The sequence below is a fragment of the Staurois parvus genome, unplaced genomic scaffold, assembly GCF_062004578.1.
Source record: "Staurois parvus isolate SC_StPar_1 unplaced genomic scaffold, SC_StPar_1.0 ptg000012l, whole genome shotgun sequence".
NCBI lineage: Eukaryota > Metazoa > Chordata > Amphibia > Anura > Ranidae > Staurois > Staurois parvus.
Window position 1 is genome coordinate 1,420,981 of NW_028317808.1, and position 19,137 is coordinate 1,440,117.

Genomic DNA, 19,137 nt, shown 5'->3' on the forward strand with positions numbered 1-19,137 from the left:
AGTTGTATTTCAGGCGAGTAAAGAAAATAGAACTTTGTACCTGATGATCGTACTAGAAATGCATAGATTTTGTCACTTGGGGGAGATTTTCTAAAACTGTTGCACTCAGAATCTGGTGCAGCTGTGCATGGTAGCCAATCAGCTTATTAGTTAAACCTCAGCTTATTAGTTAAACTTTGTCAATAAAACCTGAAGGTTAATTGGTTTCTATGCAGAGCTGCACCAGATTTTGCACTTTCCAGTTTTAAACTGAACTGAAAAGACAGCATAAACAATGATATCTTTCTTTTGTATAATACTAGTCCAATCAATTCACCATGTAATGGAAAAAAACAAAGGCATACACAAAAAGTTTTTGACAGCCATAAATATTTCTATAGATACCATTGAGACATGAGTGTAGACATAAAGAAACAATCAGTTATTGACGGTATTGCCAGGTGAAAAAAGAGAAAAGGGCCTGTAAAAAAACAAATACAGCCACAAGGACTAGTAGGCTGTAATGTATACATTGTTTGGTTTGGGGTTTGGATATGCTTTATGGCTGCTTATCTTGCCTTTGCTCCCCTACGGCACCATTTTAAAGGCAGTAAAAGAAATGATATGTCCAGTACTTCAGGGTATGGTGGAACATAACTAACAAATATCATTTAGTCTAAACTACACATTTACTAAGAGCCACTGTTTAAAAAATATATAGACACAAAACTTTCTTCTACTGTCAGAGATGAGGAAAAAAAGCTAAAAAATGAATGATACCTCCAGCCAATACTTCCATGGGAAACAATTGTATAGGTGGAGTTATTTTGGGGTAGTCTAGGTACTTCTAAACAATAGCATATGCAATCTGATACCAATGGATTGTCAATTAAAAGCAAAAATGAATTATTTTACTTTCAGTAATAATTGACCATGTAGCTGACTTAATAAAGAAGTAGAGCTCATTCACTTTGCAAAGTAATTTCTCACCTGTTTTTGTTAATGTGCTGAAATTTCACTTTGCAGAGAATGCCCAAAAATATGCAATGAAAAATCATTTTGGAAAGTAAACATGCTTTACTCCTTTAGTAAATCAGCTACCATGTGAAAATAACAAGCAGACAATATTACGTACCTCATTTACAACCAGCATTTTCTAACACAATATCTCCAGAATAATAGTAGCTGAGTATCTACAATAAGGTTTGATAACATCCACTACAAAATTACTGGACAATGGGTGGTATGCTTATTTTGTCCTAATAAAACTATAGTTCTACTTTAAGTCATAGCAGGAAAATAGCATATGCTGAATAACAAGATGTATGAGAGCATATTTATTTTTTATCTGTACGAGGAAACACCATCTGCTGGCGGAGCTTAGGGGATAGAGATATTAAAGGAATTTCAGCAGTCTTACAGAGCACTTCAGTACATTCGGAGCCATTGAAGTCACTTCATGGAATATAAAAAGAATAAGACAACAGTATCCTATGATTACACAGAGCAAAGTCTCCTAGAAACCCATGAAACAAGAAATTCATTAAATGAGTAATACTTGAAAGAAGCTTAAGGATATATTATTTGCTCTTTCCAGCTGACATCAAATAGCAATATCTGCCTAACCAATAGCAATGTAACAAAATTACTCTACAGCAGAGACATCTTTATCTTTCCTTGTTAGAATTAAAAGTTGCAAAATAAGAAATTATTATTTTAAGATCAAAGATGCATGATGATGATGCAAAGAGTCCTTCATAAGTGTTGTAATGAACCATTAATTTTATGTGGCCCTGCTAAAATTTGTTTTTTTTCCAGTAGATACCATTCTCTAACGTATTCAGGCACAGAAGACAAACAGTATTATCAAAGTAATACATTTTAGTGGCCACCAAAAATATTTAGAAATACAAGCTTTTTAAATGATATTCCCCTGGATCCCCACCCTTTGCTTACATTCAGCTACTGGCCCAAGACATGTCATTCGCAGTGAGTCTGTCGGGAGCTGAACGTCTTGGTGGTTGGCGTGTCTTGGTGATTGGTGGGAATCATTTATGTTGATTGATGTGCTTCTATTTTGCTAGATGACATGACTGACAATGGATTTACACTAAGGGAGTTTTTTGTCAAGTGTGTGGTGTGTTTGTTTAGTTTTTTTTTTATGAATGAGAAATTAGGGGTACTTTGTATGGTGAACCAGATATTTAGGGACCTCTTGGTCTTGCAGACCATCACATTCACTGGGCAGAGATGTGGGGATACACTGGATACCTGTTTGCAAATGTGTGCAACTGAGTCCCTTGTTTTCAAGGTGACCTATTAGACAGGGTCCATTTGGTTTTGTTGCAGACTAGCTGGTAAGTGAGCTGGGAATTTTTGCTTGTTTTTTATGTGCTTTGCCCTTCCATGTGCTCCTTGCTGCAAAGGCTGGTTATAGGTTGGGGTGGTTGCCATTTGTTTGCACAGTTGGTGAATTGGTGCGGGGATGCACTGGATACCTTCAGCTGCCTTTGTGCCCCTGCTGGGTGTCCCATGTGTCCGTATACCTACATGGATGGGTGGGCTCCCTCCTGGCAAACCTGCCCATAATCTATCCACTGCTATATGTGCTTCAACCTGGGAGACTCTCAAAATTATAGAGTTAGGACTGCAGTACACTGGTGCCTTGACGAGGCCACTGAGGCTTACATATATGTTTGTAAATGTTTGTGACTAAACCCCTTGTTTTTAATGTGAACTGTTAGATTGGGTCCATTTGGTTTTGTTGCAGGCTAGCTGGTAGATGAGCTGTGAATTTTTGTTTGTTTTTGATGAGCGTTGCCCTTCTATGTGCTTCTTGCTGCAAAAGCTAGTTATAGGTTGAGATCATTGCCACTCGTTTGTACACTCCATCCATGTCTCCATGGTTAATTAGGCTTACATTTTGGAAAACACCCCCTTGCATTTCTGGTCATCTTGAGTAAGGGCAAATGATTCATGTAGTATTGACTCCCTGGAATCCATATGCCCTTTGCTTAGGCATGCAGGCAAGAAGGTATGCTTAGCTGAGAATATCCCTCCTCCTGAAGGGATGTATGACATAATTTGCCTAGGCCCTTCTTTTCTGTATCACAGCAAAGATATTCACGCTTGGATTACCTTTTCCTGTCCCAACCTGACCTTCCTTCTCTTCAAAACTTTGGTGGCTGACTTATTTGCCCCACAATTACTGATGGATTTCAACTGCTTATCTAAGTCTCAACACTTATTTGCTAGAATCCTGGAGGCCTATCTTACTGTGATCCTCAGAGAAGGGAGGGATCCTGCCCAGGTCTCTAATTACAGGCCTATAATCATTTTCAAACATCAGAAATATCTGCAAAATCTTAGTGAATTGTCTAATCCTGTTCCTTAGTTCCTGGATCTCCCTTGAATAGTTTCGCACTCTCATTGTCTCCCTCCCCTCAGAAGTAGTTCAGCGTTGTCAGGAAAATTTTCCATTCCTATGAAAGACGGTGACCATTCCTTATCTGGGGATCTAACTTCCAGCGAATTTATCAGAATTATACTCTAGGAATTTCCTCCCTGAACTACAAAACAGGAACAGACCTCACTTTTCCTGGTTTTGTAAGCCAGCAATTCTAAAAATGAAGGTTCTCCTAGATTTTTGTACAAACTTCAGACTATTCCAGTTTGGTTATCTCCATTATTTTCAGCTTACAAGGCAATGTGTGTAAAGTTCCTTTGGATGGGGCAGCCTCCCCAAGTAAGTTGAGCCCAATTTAGTTTAGCAAAATCCAAAGGTAGTATCGGCATACCGTATCTTAGAAAATACTTTTGGGAGTGTCAACTAGCTGGAATTGGAGTGTCCACCAAACTATGGAAGACTAGGTAGGCCTGGAAAATTCCTTTTCACCACTAACCCTGGGGTCCCTCCCATGGATAACATTATTACATACCTGAAGGTCCTTATGGGACCACCTAACTATAGGTTTGATTCTTTAAAGCTTTTGTGAGTGTTGCAAAGTCACTTCACTATCTTCCCTACTCAGCCTCCATACTCCAGTCAGGCATAATCCTGCATTCCCCCCATATATGTTGCAGTCTTTTCCAGCCACATAATGGCCTAATGATAATGTGGTCACTAAATAATTACAAAGAGGGGGATTTGAGAGCATAGAAGCACTCTCATCTGCTTCACATATGAAATTATTCCTATTTTTGGTCATATATCCAAATCTGACATTTCTGGAATCACTCAAATACCCGTCCCTTTTTCTCAGGTCAGCTTACCTCCTTTGAATCACTGTGTAATCATCAAACACCACAGAGGCATATCATACCTATTTATCTTCTATTTATCAATTTCAGCTTGATGTCTACATGGTGAGGTCAGGGATAGTATGCTCAGCATGGGAAAGGGATCTTGGTCAGTATTTATCAGTTGATGACTGGATAACTGTCAATACATCGGTTCATAAAGAAACCCTGAGCTCTTTACAAACGATTTCCTAAGGCACATAGACCCACTCGTGTCCTGTTTATCCTACAGTTGGGTACTTCTCCCTGTAATCTTTTGAAGAAAAAAATAAATGCACAGGTAAAAAAAATGTGGATTTATCATTTTTGTTTTCAAGAAGCCTGTAGAGCATTGCACCCACAATCAGTAGATCATAGGCTCCTGCAGACTCTCAGGATAGCTGTCTGCTCATACCTCACAGTTGCTTGAGAGCAGGAAGATAAATGAAATACAAGAGCGCTCACCAGCACCCTCATAGTTCATAGAAAACAAAAAACCATCAGCCACAATGGCTGACCGTAGTTGTAGTCCATTTATTCACAGGAAACTGTGAATGAATGATTTGGCCGTGTGGTCAAAGCCATACACAGTTGCACTGTTTTCAAATTGTGACAGTGAGTGTGGGGAAAGGATCTCCTGCCTGCTTTCAAAGGGAGAGAAGATCAGGGGGAGAAGGTGCAGATGGGTGTAACATGTTTCAAAGGTGTCTATATAAAATTGATCCTCACGCTTAGTTGATTATAACTACAGGGCTGCTGCAACTTAATCCTGAATACTGGACCCAACAAAACTCTGAAATCAAAAAGTGTGCTGTCCCTTTAAGTAAAAATTATTTACAACTTATTATCCTGGATGAAAAAAATAGTACTAAGCATGCATGATTAATAAAAAATAAACAGTGTAATCATTTTCATTAGCATATCCTCATACAGATAATACATTTTTAAAAAGTGCAAAAACAATAACCCCTATCAATAGAAAATATATGACAGCTGACACTCTCACAATTTAATATGAATTTCGAAAGTTTTGATACACTAATACATTTTCTATCAATAGGGGTAATTGATTTTGATTTTTTTTTAATTATTATCTGTATGAGCATACACTAATAAAAATTGTTACACTATTTATTTTTTTTATTACTCACATGCACTTAGTAGTATTTTTTTCATCAAGGACATTAAGTTGTAAATAATTTCTACTTAAAGGGACAGCACACTTTTTGATTTTAGAATTAAGGGATACAGGGATAAGCTCACCTTTTGATCAAAAATAATAAATGTTAATTGTTTTGCAGGTAAAGAAATGTGCATTTATTATTTTTGGTTGCAGAAGCCTAAAAACCATTGAACAAGTGATCAGCAGATCACTGGCGCCATGCAGGTCTTCTGCAAGCAGATATACTGACAGGAAAAATCAATGAACTACCATGGCACTCCACAGCCCTGTGGTAGCTCATTGAGAACTACAAGCCGACAGCCGCTAAGGCTTTCAGGACTTGTAGTTCATTTAGGACTCGTTCACACCTAAATGCAGCATTGGGAATATGTTACATGTTCCACCCTAACAACGGGTGGAACATGTAACATGTTCCCAAAGGTGAACTTATCCTTTAATATTCCAAAGCTTAACGTATTCTTTAAGGCTTCTTACTGCTGACCTATATGTAGTTGGCAATGTCTATTCTTCTTGTTTGAAACTTTTTACTGTTTTTTCATATTTGTTGGATTATGTCAAACTTGCCATCATAAGATTACCTTATGGTCTCTCAACTTTGTGAACGTGAAGTCCGAATAAAGCTTATATGGAGAAAAATGTTAAAACAAGTAAATATGATATACTTTCCTATGTATTTACTAAAGGTAGCAGCATAAGGATTAAAAATAGTTAATTTTGGTTGGGAGAGAGAAGTTCTGTTTTAATGTATGATTAAGAAATTGTATGTTTTAGTCAGGAATGTAAATAAAATAGTAAACACAAGAAAAAATAAATAAATTAAATTTTAGCTGTAAAATGTGTTTTTGACCATTGCATAACTTGAACTTCCCAAGTATCAGACCTGCAGGAGTCGGCTTAATTTTAGGCAAACAACATAGGTGCACACAAAGCAAAAGTAGGCCTAAGATGATACTTCCCCAGCTTTTGTTTTTTACATAAGTACATGGGTGCAGTACAGTACTTTGCACTGTTTTTTTCATATATTACCTAATAAGTGAAAGCTACAACAGCAAGTCATTTCAAATGGTTTCTAGAGCAATAAAGGCAGTTTCCTTGTTCTCAATTAGAGTTCATTGCAGCCAAGCTGGTCTACCATGTAGGTAGCCAGCTAACTGCTAGGCTCACGTATAATAGCCAGTATTGTCAGTATTGTCAACAACCTAATCTTTATCAGCCTTCTTTAACCTGGACTTATGAAAGTGTTTACTATACCTAAGCTAAATGATCATGGCTCAGGACAGAGTGAAACCATAGAGAACCAAAACAATCAGATTCAGAGAATAGCCAGAGAGTAAAAGATCAGGAGAACCAAATGACAAATTAAAAAAAAAAGGCGAGATCAGTCAAAAGACCAAGTCAGAGGCCAAGGTTGCAATAATTAGAATCTAACACACAAAATTGGTTAGCAAAAATATAGCAAATAAGATGTGGATGAGTACCCACACAGCCAAGGTGAATTCTAAATTGAACACCAAGGGCAATCAGTGATGGTGTTTATTAGAGCTACCAGACAATTCCTGGGTGAAGAATGGAGTGCTGTCATGCAGACAATGGGGGGGATTTACTAAAACTGGTGCATTCAGAGTCTGGTGCAGCTGCATTGGTAACCAATCAGCTTCTAACTTCAGTTTGTGCGATTAAGCTTTGACAATAAAACCTGGAAGCTGATTGGTTTCATATATATTAAAAGTTTCTGCACTTTAAAAATAAATAAATAAATATATATTTATTTATTTATTTTTAAAGTGCAGAAACTTTTTGAAGAACCCCCGTACATTTTGGGCATGTGGGTGCACGGGTTCCTAAACAAAGTATAAATTGTGCATGTGTCTGTTGGAGAAATCAGTGGGTAAGCTGCTGACATAACAGCAGTGCATTGATTACTGTCTGACAGAAGTGGCTGTAAAACTGCTGTGGCTTTACCAGCTTTACATCACTTTTTGTGCATGCTACCCTTAAGGTCCATTAAGAGGAACATGTTTTCCTGTAATACTGCAATGCTGTTTTAAAATATGTATCTTCTAAAATATATTTGTGCCTCCATTATTTTATGATCTTGGTCTCTTTAAATGAGTGGTTGGAATAGAAGACATATTATGGTAATTGAAGTAGCTGTAATGCAGTCAATCATTTTTGTGCTGGGAAGGAAAATTTTGTCCAGAGGGTGAAAGTGAAAAAAGAGCTATATATATATAAGAGGGCAAGTACATGGCATACGTACAGTAAATCTGTAGGTTAGAAGAAAACATTTACCTGTCAGTGGCAGACATATGACAGGATTACTGGCAAAGGTTTCACTTTCCTGCATCTCTGCCAGCACTTATTGTATGAAATTATATTTGAACAGGAAATGAAAATTGTGTGGGCTGAATGATTTGTTGTATATACTGTATACTGCATTTAAGGCAGAAGCCAAGAAAAGGTTGAGGCTGAGCAAACATTGGCCTAAGGGTTATGTGTTATTTAGCATTGAAAGGAAAAAGGCAGGAGCTTGTAATTTTACCTCTCATTTACAGAAAGCTTTACTGAAAAACATTATATTTCCCTACCAAACAAGTATATTGTTTTTATTGTGCATTTTCAATTAAAGGCCTATTCCAGGTAAAATTGGAGTTTAAAGAGTAACTCCACTTTTGCTGAGAAATAAACAGTCCCCTCCGGGTAATCAATGTATATTGCATGCATTTTAACAAATTGCTACAGATTCCTCCCTGTTTCTGCTCCGAAGGAATAGCCCTTCTATGTCTTTTGGATACTGAGTCAGAATGGGAGTTTGTTTCTCATTATTAATCAACTGATGCACTTGTAGGATTCTAGTGAGGAGAGTGGCAGGGTCTGCGTCCCTGTAAATGTGACTAATCCTATAGGAGCATCTTAACAAAAATGAAATTTCTTCCGCAGAAAATGCCTACAGTCTGACTTAGTGCAAACTTCTGTGAAAATCTGAGTCAATCACACAAGCAGGAAATTACATTTCTGCTGAAGTTATGTATACCAACTGTACACAGGTGGCCACATTGCTTTTAATTTCACAAAAAATTACAGTACTGTAAATGAAAAGAAAAGGTAAATTTAATACCATTAAATTACAATGTGGCATGTATCACAATTGTATAGGCTAAATAGATTTTTTTTGTTTGTGATCTTTTTTTTCCCAAGTGGAACAACCCTTTAACTTCTTACCGGGCGCTTTTACCCCCTTCCTGCCCAGGACAATTTTCAGCTTTCAACGCTCTCACAGTTTGAATTACAATAACGCAGTCATGCAACACTGTACCCAAACTAAATTTGTATCATTTTGTTCACACAACTAGAGCTTTCTTTTGGTGGTATTTAATCACCACTGTTTTTTTTATTTTTTTTGTTAAAGAAACTAAAAAAGACTGACTTTTTTTTTCAAAAAACAAGTTTTTCTTTTTTTCTGTTAAAAATTTTTTGGAAATAAATAATTGTTCTTCATAAATTTAGACCAAAATGTATACTGCTACATTTCTTTGGTGAAAATAACCCAAATTAGTGTATATTATTTAGTCTGTAGAGAAAGTTAAAGAGTCCACAAACTATGATATATATCTGAAAATCGATCAATCCTGATGTACTGACAGCTGACCTCATTTCCTGAGGCCCAAAAATGTCTGGACAGTACAGATATCCCCCAAATTACCCCTTTTTTGGAAAGTAGCTGTATTTTGTAAGAAGCATGGCAAGTTTTTTGAAGTTGTAATTTTTTTGTCCTTTTTTTGGAAAATAAAGAAATTAATTTTTTTTTAACATACTGTCATCAGTGCAGTACAGCATCATAATATAACTGGTGTGGCGGTAATCAGGGACACTGACTGGAGACAGTAAGAAAAATAATAATAACAATAATAATAATTATATATTTATTTATATTTATAATTTTTTTATTACATTTTTTTATTTTTTTTTAAACACTGTGACCATATTAACACTGTTATACTCTGAGGAAGTGATCAGTAATTTATTTTGTTTTCTTTTACATATTATGATTGCCTATAGCAGTGAATTTCACCTAGCAGCTGATTGGTTTCTTTGCAAAGTTGCACCAGATTTTGCACCAATGGCCACAGTTGGTGACAGATCTGGTTGCAGCACATCAAGAGTCCTGCTCAACCATCATTTTACTATTGTCCGCGCGGGAACTGGTTAAGCTTTAAAAATCGTGGAGTCTGTTTGCTAAAAATTTCAGTTTTTGCTATCATGCAGTAATCCAACCCTTTCCATTCTGTCAGTAATCCTATGATTTGGAAAGAGGTAATCTCATCCTGTAATATACTGTAATATGCTGTAAAATGCATGAAGCTTACTAAATCGAACAGGCAGTACTAAAAAATTTCTCAAAGCCATCAATCATATTCAAACCTGCAGTAGAAGATTGGAACTGATTGGTGATACAGCAAGCAGAAAGAAAGAAAACAGAAACGGACCCACTTATTCTAAATGTGTGAAGCTCTGCAGAATCTGGATTCTGCTGATTATAAAGGTATCAGATTAAGGATAAATAACTGGAAATTGTTTTAGTTTATCCTATCTATCTATCTATCTATCTATCTATCTATCTATCTATCAATTGTAATCACCCTGTATTTTAGTGGATGTCTAATTTTACTTTTCCTAGGTGGTAGTTTACTTGGGACATTTACTAGTTTCTCATTTGGCTTCTCCCCTGTGTTTCAAAATTGCTACAATACTTTACTGTTGCAACTGGGTGTCTCTGGCAATTAGAGCACAGTGGGAAAAATAATTATTTGATCCCCTGCAAGTTTTGGAAGTTTGCTCACTTACAAAGAAATTAAGGGTCTATAATTTTTATCATAGGTGTATTTTAAATGATAGAGATAGAATATCAACGAAAATTCCAGAAATAGCACATCATACAAATGTTATAAATTGAGTTGCAGTTTGATGAATAAAATAAGTATTTGACCCCCAAGCAAAACATGATTTAGTACTTATTATTATTATTATTATTACTACGAGTTTATATAGCGCCAAAGGGTTTGCTCAGCGCTGTACAATAGGGGGGGACAATACATGGCACAGTACAAATACTTGGTGGAAAAACCCTTGTTGGCAAGCACAGAGGTAAGACGTTTCTTGTAGTTGGTTACCAGGTTTGCACACATCTCAGGAGGGATTTTGGTCCACTCTTTTTTACAGATCTTTTCTGAATCGTTAAGGTGTCTTGGCTGTCACTTAACAACTCGAAGTTTCAACTCCCTCCATAAATTTTCTATAGGATTAAGGTTTGGAGACTGGATAGGCCACGCCATGACCTTAATTTGCTTCTTCTTGAGCCACTCCTTTGTTGCCTTGCCAGTATGCTTTGGGTCATTGTCATGCTGGAAGACCCATCCACACCCATCTTTAGTGTTCTGGCTGAGGGAAGAAGGTTCTCATCCAAGATTTTACAATACATGGCCCAGTCCATTGGTCCCGCAGTGCGGCAAAGTCGGCCTGTACCTTTAGCAGAAAAACAGCCCCAAAGCATAATGTTACCACCTCCATGCTTGACTATAGGGATGTAGGGTCATAGTCAGTATTTTTCTTCCTCCAAACACGGCAAGTCGAGTTAATGCCAAAGAGCTAAATTTTGGTGTCATCTGACCACAGCACTTTCTCCCAATCCTTCTCTGAATCATTTAGATGTTCATTAGCAAACTTCAGACAGGCCTGTACTAGTGCATGATCTCGTGGGCACTGCAGTATTTCAATCCATGGCCTTGAGATCATCCACAAGGTCCTCCCATGTAGCTCTGGGCTGATCCCTCACTTTCCTCATGATCATCCTTATTACATTAGGTGAAGTCTTGCATGGAGCTCCAAACCAAGGGATGATTGATGGTCATTTCGTATTTCTTCCCTTTGCGAATAATCGTTCAAAACGTTGTCTCCTTCTTTCCAAGCTTCTTGCTGATGGTCTTGTAGCCCATTCCAGCCTTGTGCAGGTCCACAATCATGTCCCTGATGTCCTTTGACAGCTCTCTGCCCATGATGGTGAGGTTTTAATGGAAGAAAGAGATTCAGTGGACAGGTATCGTTTATACACATAATGAGTTCTTAAATTGACAGGACTAATCTGTGTACCACATAGCCAGTCTGTGGGAGCCAGATTTATTGTTGTTTGGTAGGAGATCAAATACTTATTTTACCCACTAAACTGCAACCTAGTTTATAACATTTGTATCGTGTTTTTTCTGGATTTTTGGTTGATATTCTGTCTCTGTCATTTAAAATATACCTATGATAAAAATTATAGACCCTTCATTTCTTTGTAAGTGGGCAAACTTACAAAATCTGCAGGGGATCAAATAAAAATTTTCCCCACAGTATGGGAGCATTTGTGTCCTCTCTTCTAATGCTTTTTTTAACTACTTGCCAACCAGCCAACAGTAATTTTTAACCCCTGGCTGGTGGTCTGAGCAGGCATCATGACATACCAGTACATCGCTCTGCTCTTGCGCAGCCCCTGGGGCATGCATCTGCACACTGTGCAACTGCTGTGCCCACCGGAGACAGCTGATTGCGCTGCTCGGTGTCAGGCTGTTGTAAGCAGCCCAGATACCATGTGATCGTTGTGTGTTCACAAGTCACCTAGTAAACAATCCATTGATGACAGCATTGTTTACTACTGTGTGTCATCTGTGACACACAGGCTAATCACACAACCCTGTACCATGTGATTGCTGTGGGCTAATCACAGCATCACAATAGTAAATAGTGAGTCATGAATGAAATAAACTCATGACAGTTCAAATGATTGCTGCTACACTTACAAAAAAAACTAAATTAATAATAACAAATTATTTATTTATTTTTGCTTACATACTGTCGTGAGTCAGTATCCCTGATCACCACCACACCAGTCATATTATGACGCTGTACTGCACAGATGACAATATGTAAAAAGAAAATTTGATTTTTTTTTTATTTAATTTCTTCATTTTCCAAAATATTATGACAAAAAAATTACAACTCCAAAAAACTTGCCAATGCCTCTGACTAAATACCTTTGACTGACTACTTTCCAGAAAGGAGCCATTAGGGGAGGGGGGGTATTTGTACTGTCCTGGCATTTTAGGACCTCAAAAAATTAGATGTCAGTACACGAGGAATGATCAATTTTCAAATATATCTACCATAGCTTATAGATTCTATAACTTTCCTACAGACTAAATAATATACCCTGATTTGGGGTATTTTCAGCAAAGAAATGTAGCATTATACATTTTTGCCTAAATGTATGAAGAAAGCTTATTTATTTGCAAAATTTTTTAACAGATTAGAAAACCATGTTTATTTTCCAAAATGTTAGGTATTTTTGTTTATATAGCAAAAAATGTAAAAAAAAAACAGCGGTGATTAAATATCACTAAAATAAAGCTCTGTTTATGTGAAAAAATTATATACATTTCATTTCGGTACAGTGTTGCATGACTGAGTAATTGCCAGATAAAGTAGCACAGTGCTGAATAGCAAAAAATGCACTGGACTTGAAGGGGGTAAAACCTTCCAGAGGTCAAGTGGTTAAGTGGTACATGCTGGGGGAGGCTATAAATGTTTGGAGCGTGGCCTGGTGAGCTCTCTGTCCCCCAGGCGTGGCCTGGGGAAGACGTGTCCAATGTTGTGTTGTATAGGCCTGAGTACTATGGGGCCTAGCACAGGATCGTTCAAGCTGCCTTGCCTGGTTGAGAAGGGTATCATTCCAGGATGGAAGAGTGTGGAGGATGTCTGCTAGAAAGAGACTGACGTGCCTGGTCTCAGATAATCCAAGTACTATCTTGGATTGGTGGGACCTGGAAATCCTGGTTGCTCCTTGAGGCCTAACCGTAACTCTCTCAACTGCAACCCTCTCTTCCTGTGAAACTGGAGCAACAAAACTACAAAAGACTAAAGTGACTGGTGCCCTCCTTTGCCATGGATCCATCCTGAGGTAAATGCTAGCCTTCTTCCTACTGGAGGTGAGTCCTCTCCTCTACCCCATGCAGGCCGAGGCATACTTATTATGAGGCAAACAAGGCATTTGCCTTGGGTGACATTTCTTGGAGGTTGACGCTGCCCCCAAACAGAATGGACACACGTGGCAGTTGACAGAAGAAGGAGAAGCAGGTGAGGCACTGCAGAAGCTCCTGAGGATGGTACAGAGGAGTCATCTAAGGAGACACCTGCTCACACAGAAGCCGTTATGTTTGCAGCAGTCTCCACTGGGATCTGTGAGAGGCTTCAAGCTGCTGGATGGTGTCAGACTCTACCTCCCGGTCCTGATCATGGCTTCGGTGGTGCCTGGCTGATGTCATTCTATGAGATGTGCACCAAATTTTACTCCTGAGTAGGGCAGCAGGAAACCAAAATACACCACTGCATGCAGGAGGGGTGCTATCTATCTATCTATCTATCCCCCCCCCCCGAAGAAGGGACCAGGTGAGCAGCGGCGGACAGAGCCATGCAGGGCCGCCATCAGAGTGGTGCCACTAGTACTCCTGTAAGTGGCCTGGACAGCAGGAGGATCAGAGTGGTGGGGGAGAGCAGTTGCAGAAGGATGTACTGTGTATCTCTCCCTCCAGCAGCTGAAAGCCGGTTTGAGATTTCTCCCCCTCTCCCTCCCACCGGCTTTCTGCTGCTGGAGGAAGAGACAGACCTGGCTGGATGGAGGGGGTGCCCTGGTGTTCCTGAGTGGCCGCTCTCCGCTGAGCTCCTTCCCCTGCCTGCACTCAGAGCTGGGACCAGGAGACAGCCTGGAGCAGGGAGAGGAGAAGTGGCTGAGAGGAAAGAGCCCAGAGGAGGTGAGCTGTGATGTGTTCTCTGGGCTCTCCCTCCTGTCATCCATCCAGCACATAATACACTGATAAATCTATGGGACTGCACACACACACAGAGTATGATTACCACCCCCTGCCCTCATTTCCTGATGCCTGGAGATCAGCAGCCCTTTGAGGAAGTGGGGGGGGGGGGTAATCATACTGCGTGTGTGTATACAGTCCCATACGATCTGAGAAAGAGAGAGGAGAGAGAGAGAGAGAGGAGAGAGAGAGGAGTGAGAGAGGAGAGAGAGAGAGGGAGGGAGGAGAGAGAGGGGGAGGGATGAGTGAGAGCGGGGGAAGAGAGAGAAGAGAGAGAGGGAGGGGGAAGAGAGAGAGAGAGGGAAGGGAGAGAGGGGGAGAGAGAGATAACAGAGAGGAGGGAGTGAGAGAGGGGAGAGAGAGAGAGGGAAGAGAGAGAGAGAGGGAAGAGAGCAGCACAAAACCTAAATACACCACTCTATCTATCTATCTATCTATCTATCTATCTATCTATCTATCTATGTATAGTACAACGAAGTGGATATATTCCTAAGTATCTGGTTATTACCCTCTGCTTTATACAGTGGGTCAGTTAAGTCCATTCTTTAAGCCCTCTACCTCTGAGAAATTGCCTAATAATTAATATCAACATAAACAGAATTAGGCTAGAGCAGACGTTATGAACTGACATTTTAAATCAGTGAGCTATTGAATCACTGAACAAGAGCTGAATATTTTCTTTTTTTCCATAATAGGTTTTGGCAAATGAATAACCCTATGGGCTCTTTTACAGGAATAGGAAGAGACTAGTTGAAACCTCAGGCAATCTGGCTATGTGCACTAGATGAGGCATCATCTCACTTGATTTGCTGTTACCAAATCATTGACATAAACGAAGTCCTTGAAGATTAGCTGCATGGGGGCTTCACTCTAAATAATAGTGATTCATCTGTAACACCATTCACTTTTACTTGATGTACTAGCTGTGTTCTTGTAATCTGAGCTGATAAGGGGAAGGAAAGAGATACTAACTGGCCAGTGCTGAGATTCCTTACACAAGTATGCCAACTTTTTTTTATTGGAAATATGTTTCATTGCTTGTTGCTTAAAGCAAAGCAAGTCCTATTGTACATACACTACTTCTAATCTTGACTGTAAGCCTAATCCATTTTATTTATTGAATAAAAGCAGAAATGGATAAACTGGGCCTTGTTTGTTTTGCGCTAGGTTCCCTGAAGCCCAAAAATGAGCTCCAACCTTATTAAAGAGGCAGTAAAATCCGCTTTTTTATTTATACCTACAGGTAAGCCTATAATAAGGCTTACCTGTAGGTAAAGTACCTGGTGCAGAGCTGTGCCGTGGCTATGACTGCCACTCGCATGTGTGGGAGTGACGTCATCGCAGCTTGGCGATTAAAACAGCAGGAACCCACGAACCAGGAAAGAAGACCGGATGAAGATGCAAGCCCTGTCAGTGGTAACAGCAGGTCATTAGAGGGCTTCATTTTAAGGTAAATCTGTCATAATGTATTAGTATGTAAGGCTTACTAGCACATTATGGCATTATAGTGCAGGGGCCAAATGTTTTTGTTTTGTGGTTTACTACCACTTTACAGTCTATGGAAGGCAAAACTAACAATTTTTTTGTGTCCATTTTTAAGGCTAATATTGGTGAAAGGAGGACATGGGGAGCTGAGCACTTCCATCAGGGACATGTACAAATGCAAAACAAATGTTTAACTGCTTCCCCGCCCAGCCTATAAACAAATGTCAGCTGAGCAGGAGCACTGCTATTCGGGGTGAATATCCTCCCAGTCACGCGCCTCACGCATGCCCTAGGGGCCGCACTGCAGCACAATCTATCCCCTTCTCTGTTCGAAGACTGATCATTGTACCAGGCAGGCCCCAGTACCATATGATTGCTGTAATCAATCACAGCGATAACATGACAAATGAATAGCTTTCATTCATAGCCATTCATTGTGTACTATTGTGATTGGTCACAGTGATCACACGACAGAGCCAATCACAGTGCATCTGTACCACACGATATCTGTGGCTAATCACAGCTATTACAACAGTACACAATAAATGGCTATAAATGAGTGGATGCCATTCATAAAAATTATTTCTTAGAACAATGATAATCTCTGTTATAAGAAATCATAGTGTAAAAAAAAATCCTGATTATTCCCCAGAGTAGTACAGTGTTGTTACTACTGTGAGTATGGTAACTGCTCTGGTCACAGTATGTCAAAAAAATTTGTAAAAAATAAATTATTATTTTTACGAAAGAAATATAGCAGAATACATTTTGTATTAAATTTATGAAGAAAGATTATTTATTTGCAAGGGCCACAATGCACTGCGCTCTCACTGTACAAAGTGAGAGCCATGATTAGCTAAAGCAATGCACCTGACCACAGGTCAGGTGCAATGCTTTGGCCAATAACAGCACAATGCACTGTGAAAGTCATGATTGGCCAAAGTCACGGTGACTTTGGCCAACTTTGGCTTACAGCTAAGTCCACGCCCCACACTGTAAAAGGCTGCTTACACTGCAGCCTTATGCAGTGTGTTGCTGGACACTGCCCAGCACAGAGGGGAGAATAATCAGCCCCCCCAAAGAAAAATTAAAAAATCCAAATAAAAATAAAAGAAAAAATACATAAAAAAAAGAAACAACATGCCCCCCCCCCCATCCATACATTCCCTTTAGGTCTGTAAGGAAGATTAGGATGGACCACACATTAAATTGTTTTTTTTAAATAGTGCGTGTGGTTCCCCCTGAAAGCCATACCAGGCCCTTTAGGCCTGGTAGGACTTTTAAGGAGGACCCCACCCCCAAAAAATGAGCAGAAAAAAAACATGGGATCTCTCCTAAATTCCTACCTGTCTCTTGATCCGCTTTGATTTGGCTCTTGATTGGCTTTTTTTTTTATTAAAGTACTTGTCAAAAACTGTTGTTATGTTTTTTCTTCAATTAAAGGAATTTTTCAAAAGACTGGTCTCTTTATTTTTTTACCGAATTTAACCCTTTAGTAAATGGGTAGGGCTACAAGTACCCCTTGCTCATTCGAAAGGGGGGAGAAGCATCAGGGTGCCCCTTATTTAAAAGAGTACCCTGATGCTAATGAGCCCCCTGCCCACAGACCCCCACAACCACTGGGCCAGGGTTTTAGGGAAGAGGCCCTTGTCCGCATGCCGAGGGCATGTGGCCTGATAAGCCACAAGGATGGGGGGGCACTTGATTGCTTTGCAAGTGCAGTTGCTCCAAAGCTTAGTAAATGAGCAGAAGCTCTGCTGACTTCCATCATCCAATCATGTGCAAGCAAAAATTTTTTTCTTTTATTTTCCTTGCATATGATTGGGTATTCCTGGCAAAGGAAAGCTTTACCTTATTTACTAAGCTCTGGAGCAACTGTACTTGCAGAGTGCAACTGCAAAGTGCACAGTTTATTTGCCTTTAGTAAATCAACCCCAATGTGTTTGTATTCTAACATAATGACACATTGTTTAGCCCCTAAGCAGAGATTCAGGGAACACAGTTTTACAAACCACTAAACAAACAACTTTTCAGAAAAATATTTTTATCGCCCCCTCTCCCACAGCCAACCTAGATTTTGATCAGTTCTTAGGGAAGTGGAATTTTTAAGAAACGGAGAGACAATTTATTTAAGCTTTGCATTTTAGAAATGAAACGTGAAAATACTTTACATCTGTACATCTGATTTCTGATCTGCTTCAGTGGAAAATTGATACTGATAATTTCAATAGCAATATTGCAAGGAGATCAAACTCCAAGGATTTGTGTAGATGGGCAAATGCAGTGTACATTCAGGAGCATTCATCTTGCACTTGAGATGAATATAAGAGGCTTCTGAGATCATTCTGAGTATTTCAAAGGCGCTTCTGATTTCCTTCTGACCTGTAATTAAACTGCTTTTAAGCAGTATTAAGCTGCTTTTACATTCTCTCAATGTGTATGGAGAGAAAAGCAGTACTGATATAAACAAATGTCAATGTACAAAAGTACGTAATCAGGCAATTACATTAGTAGATGTAAATTATGGGCAAGGTCCTACGTTTTCTGGTAACTTGGCACACCTGCATTATTCCCTAAATCTTGAAATGCAGTTCACATTCTGTATCTTGAGCTGTAGTAATGTACACTGATCTTCTATAGCCGCAATAAGTACAGGTTAAAAAAACATACAGTAGATCCAAAATAAAAAACTAAGAATGTATGTAACATATACTATTTTCTGCTTTATAGAATAATTTTTCATATATTGACAAATCATTAAACTGAGAAATAGTGTGTGGTAGGCAGTGGGACATATCTAGGCTTTCATTTGAAAGCCATCAAAACTATTATAGATGACAGCTGATTGGTTGCAACAGAATACTGCACATTGCATACTGTTTTTTTATTTTTTAAAGAAGAAAAACCCAACACTAACTATTCTTAACCACTTCAATACTGGGCACTTTTACCCCCTTCCTGCCCAGGCCAATTTTCAGCTTTCAGTGTTGTCGCACTTTGAATGACAATTGCGCGGTCATGCACCACTATACCCATAAAAAAGTTGTATCTTTTTTTCACGCAAGTAGAGCTTTCTTTTGGTGGTATTTAATCAACACTGAGTTTTTTATTTTTTGCTACATAAACAAAAAAAAACCCAAAACTTTTGAAAAAAAAAATTTTGCAAGTAAATAACATTTCTTCATAAATTTAGGTCAAAATGTATTCTACATTTCTTTCGTGAAAATACCCCAAATTAGTATATATTATTTAGTCTGTAGGAAAGTTATAGTGCCCACAAACCATGGTATATATATCAGACAATTGATCAAT